This window comes from Thermobia domestica, chromosome 14, assembly GCF_964235325.1.
Source record: "Thermobia domestica chromosome 14, izTheDome1.hap1.1, whole genome shotgun sequence".
In the NCBI taxonomy this organism is placed as follows: domain Eukaryota; kingdom Metazoa; phylum Arthropoda; class Insecta; order Zygentoma; family Lepismatidae; genus Thermobia; species Thermobia domestica.
The window spans coordinates 100,317,519-100,324,158 of record NC_137467.1 but is presented as its reverse complement, the minus strand read 5'-3'; positions in this window follow the sequence as shown (position 1 = coordinate 100,324,158).

Sequence of the window (6,640 nt, the reverse complement as noted above, 5' to 3'; positions counted from 1 at the left end):
GAGAAATTTACTGTGTAGTTCAAGCGAGTTTAGCTATAGGGTACAATTTGCCCGGGAAATTATTACCCTCTTTCGTGAGAAGTCATTTTTTCCTGGTCAATTATTACCCTCTTTAGGAGAAATTTACTGTGTAGTTCAAGCGAGTTTAGCTATAGGGTACAATTTGCCCGGGAAATTATTACCTTCTTTCGTGAGAAGTCATTTTTTCCTGGTCAATTATTACCCTCTTTAGGAGAAATTTACTGTGTAGTTCAAGCGAGTTTAGCTATAGGGTACAATTTGCCGGGATATTATTATTCTCTTTCGTGAAAAGTCATTTTTTCCTGGTCAATTATTACCCTCTTTAGGAGAAATTTACTGTGTAGTTCAAGCGAGTTCAGCTATAGGGTACAATTTGCCCGGGAAATTATTACCCCCTTTCGTGAGAAGTCATTTTTTCCTGGTCAATTATTACCCTCTTTAGGAGAAATTTACTGTGTAGTTCAAGCGAGTTTAGCTATAGGGTACAATTTGCCCGGGAAATAATTACCCTCTTTCGTGAGAAGTCTTTTTTTCCTGGTCAATTATTACCTTTTTTTAGGAGAAATGCATACTGTATTTCTATAGAGTTTAGCAAGAGGGTACTATTTGCCCGGGATATTATTACCCTTTTTCGTGAGAAGTCATTTTTTCCTGGTCAATTATTACCCTCTTTAGGAGAAATTTACTGTGTAGTTCAAGCGAGTTTAGCTATAGGGTACAATTGGCCCGGGATATTATTACCCTCTTTCGTGAGAAGTCTTTTTTTCCTGGTCAATTATTACCCTCTTTAGGAGAAATTTACTCTGTGGTTCAAGGGAGTTTAGCTATAGGGTACAATTTGCCCGGGATATTATTACCCTCTTTCGTGAGAAGTCTTTTTTTCCTGGTCAATTATTACCCTCTTTAGGAGAAATTTACTCTGTAGTTCAAGGGAGTTTAGCTATAGGGTACAATTTGCCCGGGATATTATTACCCTCTTTCGTGAGAAGTCATTTTTTCCTGGTCAATTATTACCCTCCTTAGGAGAAATTTACTGTGTAGTTCAAGCGAGTTTAGCTATAGGGTACAATTTGCCCGGAAAATTATTACACTCTTTCGTGAGAAGTCTTTTTTTCCTGGTCAATTATTACCCTTCTTAGGAGAAATGTATACTGTAATTCTATAGAGTTTAGCAAGAGGGTTCTATTTGCCCGGGATATTATTACCCTCTTTTGTGAGAAGTCATTTTTTCCTGGTCAATTATTATCCTCTTTAAGAGAAATTTACTTTGTAGTTCAAGCGAGTTTATCTATAGGGTACAATTTGCCCGGAAAATTATTACCCTCTTTCGTGAGAAGTCATTTTTCCTGGTCAATTATTACCCTCTTTAGAAGAAATTTACTGTGTAGTTCAAGCGAGTTTAGCTATAGGGTACAATTTGCCCGGGAAATTATTAACCTCTTTCGTGAGAAGTCATTTTTTCCTGGTCAATTATTACCCTTCTTAGGAGAAATGTATACTGTAATTCTATAGAGTTTAGCAAGAGAGTACTATTTGCCCGGGATATTATTACCCTCTTTCGTGAGAAGTCATTTTTTCCTGGTCAATTATTACCCTCTTTAGGAGAAATTTACTGTGTAGTTCAAGCGAGTTTAGCTATAGGATACAATTTGCCCGGGAAATTATTACCCTCTTTCGTGAGAAGTCATTTTTTCCTGGTCAATTATTACCCTCTTTAGGAGAAATTTACTGTGTAGTTCAAGCGAGTTTAGCTATAGGGTACAATTTGCCCGGGAAATTATTAGCTTCTTTCGTGAGAAGTCATTTTTTCCTGGTCAATTATTACCCTCTTTAGGAGAAATTTACTGTGTAGTTCAAGCGAGTTTAGCTATAGGGTACAATTTGCCCGGGATATTATTACCCAATTTCGTGAGAAGTCATTTTTTCCTGTTCAATTATTACCCTCTTTAGAAGAAATTTACTGTGTAGTTCAATCGAGTTTAGCTATAGGGTACAATTTGCCCGGGATATTATTACCCTCTTTCGTGAGAAGTCATTTTTTCCTGGTCAATTATTACCCTTCTTAGGAGAAATGTATACTGTAATTCTATAGAGTTTAGCAAGAGGGTACTATTTGCCCGGGATATTATTACCCTCTTTCGTGAGAAGTCATTTTTTCCTGGTCAATTATTACCCTTCTTAGGAGAAATGTATACTGTAATTCTATAGAGTTTAGCAAGAGGGTACTATTTGCCCGGGATATTATTACCCTCTTTCGTGAGAAGTCATTTTTTCCTGGTCAATTATTACCCTCTTTAGGAGAAATTTACTGTGTAGTTCAAACGAGTTTAGCTATAGGGTACAATTTGCCCGGGAATTTATTACCCACTTTCGTGAGGTCATTTTTTCCTGGTCAATTATTACCCTCTTTAGGAGAAATTTACTGTATAGTTCAAGCGAGTTTAGCTATAGGGTACAATTTGCCCGGGAAATTGTTACCCTCTTTGGTGAGAAGTCATTTTTTCCTGGTCAATTATTACCCTTCTTAGAAGAAATGTATACTGTAATTCTATAGAGTTTAGCTAGAGTGTACAATTTTTTCCCGGGATATTATTACCCTCTTTCGTGAGCAGTCATTTTTCCTGGTCAATTATTACAGTCTTTAGGAGAAATTTACTGTGTAGTTCAAGCGAGTTTAGCTATAGGGTACAATTTGCCCGGGAAATTATTACCTTCTTTCGTGAGAAGTCATTTTTTCCTGGTCAATTATTACCCTCTTTAGGAGAAATTTACTGTGTAGTTCAAGCGAGTTTAGCTATAGGGTACAATTTGCCCGGGATATTATTATTCTCTTTCGTGAGAAGTCATTTTTTCCTGGTCAATTATTACCCTCTTTAGGAGAAATTTACTGTGTAGTTCAAGCGAGTTCAGCTATAGGGTACAATTTGCCCGGGAAATTATTACCCTCTTTCGTGAGAAGTCATTTTTTCCTGGTCAATTATTACCCTCTTTAGGAGAAATTTACTGTGTAGTTCAAGCGAGTTTAGCTATAGGGTACAATTTGCCCGGGATATTATTACCCTCTTTCGTGAGAAGTCATTTTTTCCTGGTCAATTATTACCCTCTTTAGGAGAAATTTACTGTGTAGTTCAAGCGATTTTAGCTATAGGGTACAATTTGCCCGGGAAATAATTACCCTCTTTCGTGAGAAGTCTTTTTTTCCTGGTCAATTATTACCTTTTTTTAGGAGAAATGCATACTGTATTTCTATAGAGTTTAGCAAGAGGGTACTATTTGCCCGGGATATTATTACCCTTTTTCGTGAGAAGTCATTTTTTCCTGGTCAATTATTACCCTCTTTAGGAGAAATTTACTGTGTAGTTCAAGCGAGTTTAGCTATAGGGTACAATTGGCCCGGGAAATAATTACCCTCTTTCGTGAGAAGTCTTTTTTTCCTGGTCAATTATTACCCTCTTTAGGAGAAATTTACTCTGTGGTTCAAGGGAGTTTAGCTATAGGGTACAATTTGCCCGGGATATTATTACCCTCTTTCGTGAGAAGTCTTTTTTTCCTGGTCAATTATTACCCTCTTTAGGAGAAATTTACTCTGTAGTTCAAGGGAGTTTAGCTATAGGGTACAATTTGCCCGGGATATTATTACCCTCTTTCGTGAGAAGTCATTTTTTCCTGGTCAATTATTACCCTCCTTAGGAGAAATTTACTGTGTAGTTCAAGCGAGTTTAGCTATAGGGTACAATTTGCCCGGAAAATTATTACACTCTTTCGTGAGAAGTCTTTTTTTCCTGGTCAATTATTACCCTTCTTAGGAGAAATGTATACTGTAATTCTATAGAGTTTAGCAAGAGGGTTCTATTTGCCCGGGATATTATTACCCTCTTTTGTGAGAAGTCATTTTTTCCTGGTCAATTATTATCCTCTTTAAGAGAAATTTACTTTGTAGTTCAAGCGAGTTTATCTATAGGGTACAATTTGCCCGGAAAATTATTACCCTCTTTCGTGAGAAGTCATTTTTCCTGGTCAATTATTACCCTCTTTAGAAGAAATTTACTGTGTAGTTCAAGCGAGTTTAGCTATAGGGTACAATTTGCCCGGGAAATTATTAACCTCTTTCGTGAGAAGTCATTTTTTCCTGGTCAATTATTACCCTTCTTAGGAGAAATGTATACTGTAATTCTATAGAGTTTAGCAAGAGAGTACTATTTGCCCGGGATATTATTACCCTCTTTCGTGAGAAGTCATTTTTTCCTGGTCAATTATTACCCTCTTTAGGAGAAATTTACTGTGTAGTTCAAGCGAGTTCAGCTATAGGATACAATTTGCCCGGGAAATTATTACCCTCTTTCGTGAGAAGTCATTTTTTCCTGGTCAATTATTACCCTCTTTAGGAGAAATTTACTGTGTAGTTCAAGCGAGTTTAGCTATAGGGTACAATTTGCCCGGGAAATTATTAGCTTCTTTCGTGAGAAGTCATTTTTTCCTGGTCAATTATTACCCTCTTTAGGAGAAATTTACTGTGTAGTTCAAGCGAGTTTAGCTATAGGGTACAATTTGCCCGGGATATTATTACCCAATTTCGTGAGAAGTCATTTTTTCCTGTTCAATTATTACCCTCTTTAGAAGAAATTTACTGTGTAGTTCAATCGAGTTTAGCTATAGGGTACAATTTGCCCGGGATATTATTACCCTCTTTCGTGAGAAGTCATTTTTTCCTGGTCAATTATTACCCTTCTTAGGAGAAATGTATACTGTAATTCTATAGAGTTTAGCAAGAGGGTACTATTTGCCCGGGATATTATTACCCTCTTTCGTGAGAAGTCATTTTTTCCTGGTCAATTATTACCCTTCTTAGGAGAAATGTATACTGTAATTCTATAGAGTTTAGCAAGAGGGTACTATTTGCCCGGGATATTATTACCCTCTTTCGTGAGAAGTCATTTTTTCCTGGTCAATTATTACCCTCTTTAGGAGAAATTTACTGTGTAGTTCAAACGAGTTTAGCTATAGGGTACAATTTGCCCGGGAATTTATTACCCACTTTCGTGAGGTCATTTTTTCCTGGTCAATTATTACCCTCTTTAGGAGAAATTTACTGTATAGTTCAAGCGAGTTTAGCTATAGGGTACAATTTGCCCGGGAAATTGTTACCCTCTTTGGTGAGAAGTCATTTTTTCCTGGTCAATTATTACCCTTCTTAGAAGAAATGTATACTGTAATTCTATAGAGTTTAGCTAGAGTGTACAATTTTTTCCCGGGATATTATTACCCTCTTTCGTGAGCAGTCATTTTTCCTGGTCAATTATTACAGTCTTTAGGAGAAATTTACTGTGTAGTTCAAGCGAGTTTAGCTATAGGGTACAATTTGCCCGGGAAATTATTACCTTCTTTCGTGAGAAGTCATTTTTTCCTGGTCAGTTATTACCCTCTTTAGGAGAAATTTACTGTGTAGTTCAAGCGAGTTTAGCTATAGGGTACAATTTGCCCGGGATATTATTATTCTCTTTCGTGAGAAGTCATTTTTTCCTGGTCAATTATTACCCTCTTTAGGAGAAATTTACTGTGTAGTTCAAGCGAGTTCAGCTATAGGGTACAATTTGCCCGGGAAATTATTACCCTCTTTCGTGAGAAGTCATTTTTTCCTGGTCAATTATTACCCTCTTTAGGAGAAATTTACTGTGTAGTTCAAGCGAGTTTAGCTATAGGGTACAATTTGCCCGGGATATTATTACCCTCTTTCGTGAGAAGTCATTTTTTCCTGGTCAATTATTACCTTTTTTTAGGAGAAATGTATACTGTAATTCTATAGAGTTTAGCAAGAGGGTACTATTTGCCCGGGATATTATTACCCTTTTTCGTGAGAAGTCATTTTTTCCTGGTCAATTATTACCCTCTTTAGGAGAAATTTACTGTGTAGTTCAAGCGAGTTTAGCTATAGGGTACAATTTGCCCGGGAAATAATTACCCTCTTTCGTGAGAAGTCATTTTTTCCTGGTCAATTATTACCCTCTTTAGGAGAAATTTACTCTGTGGTTCAAGGGAGTTTAGCTATAGGGTACAATTTGCCCGGGATATTATTACCCTCTTTCGTGAGAAGTCTTTTTTTCCTGGTCAATTATTACCCTCTTTAGGAGAAATTTACTCTGTAGTTCAAGGGAGTTTAGCCATAGGGTACAATTTGCCCGGGATATTATTACCCTCTTTCGTGAGAAGTCATTTTTTCCTGGTCAATTATTACCCTCCTTAGGAGAAATTTACTGTGTAGTTCAAGCGAGTTTAGCTATAGGGTACAATTTGCCCGGAAAATTATTACACTCTTTCGTGAGAAGTCTTTTTTTCCTGGTCAATTATTACCCTTCTTAGGAGAAATGTATACTGTAATTCTATAGAGTTTAGCAAGAGGGTTCTATTTGCCCGGGATATTATTACCCTCTTTTGTGAGAAGTCATTTTTTCCTGGTCAATTATTATCCTCTTTAAGAGAAATTTACTTTGTAGTTCAAGCGAGTTTATCTATAGGGTACAATTTGCCCGGAAAATTATTACCCTCTTTCGTGAGAAGTCATTTTTCCTGGTCAATTATTACCCTCTTTAGAAGAAATTTACTGTGTAGTTCAAGCGAGTTT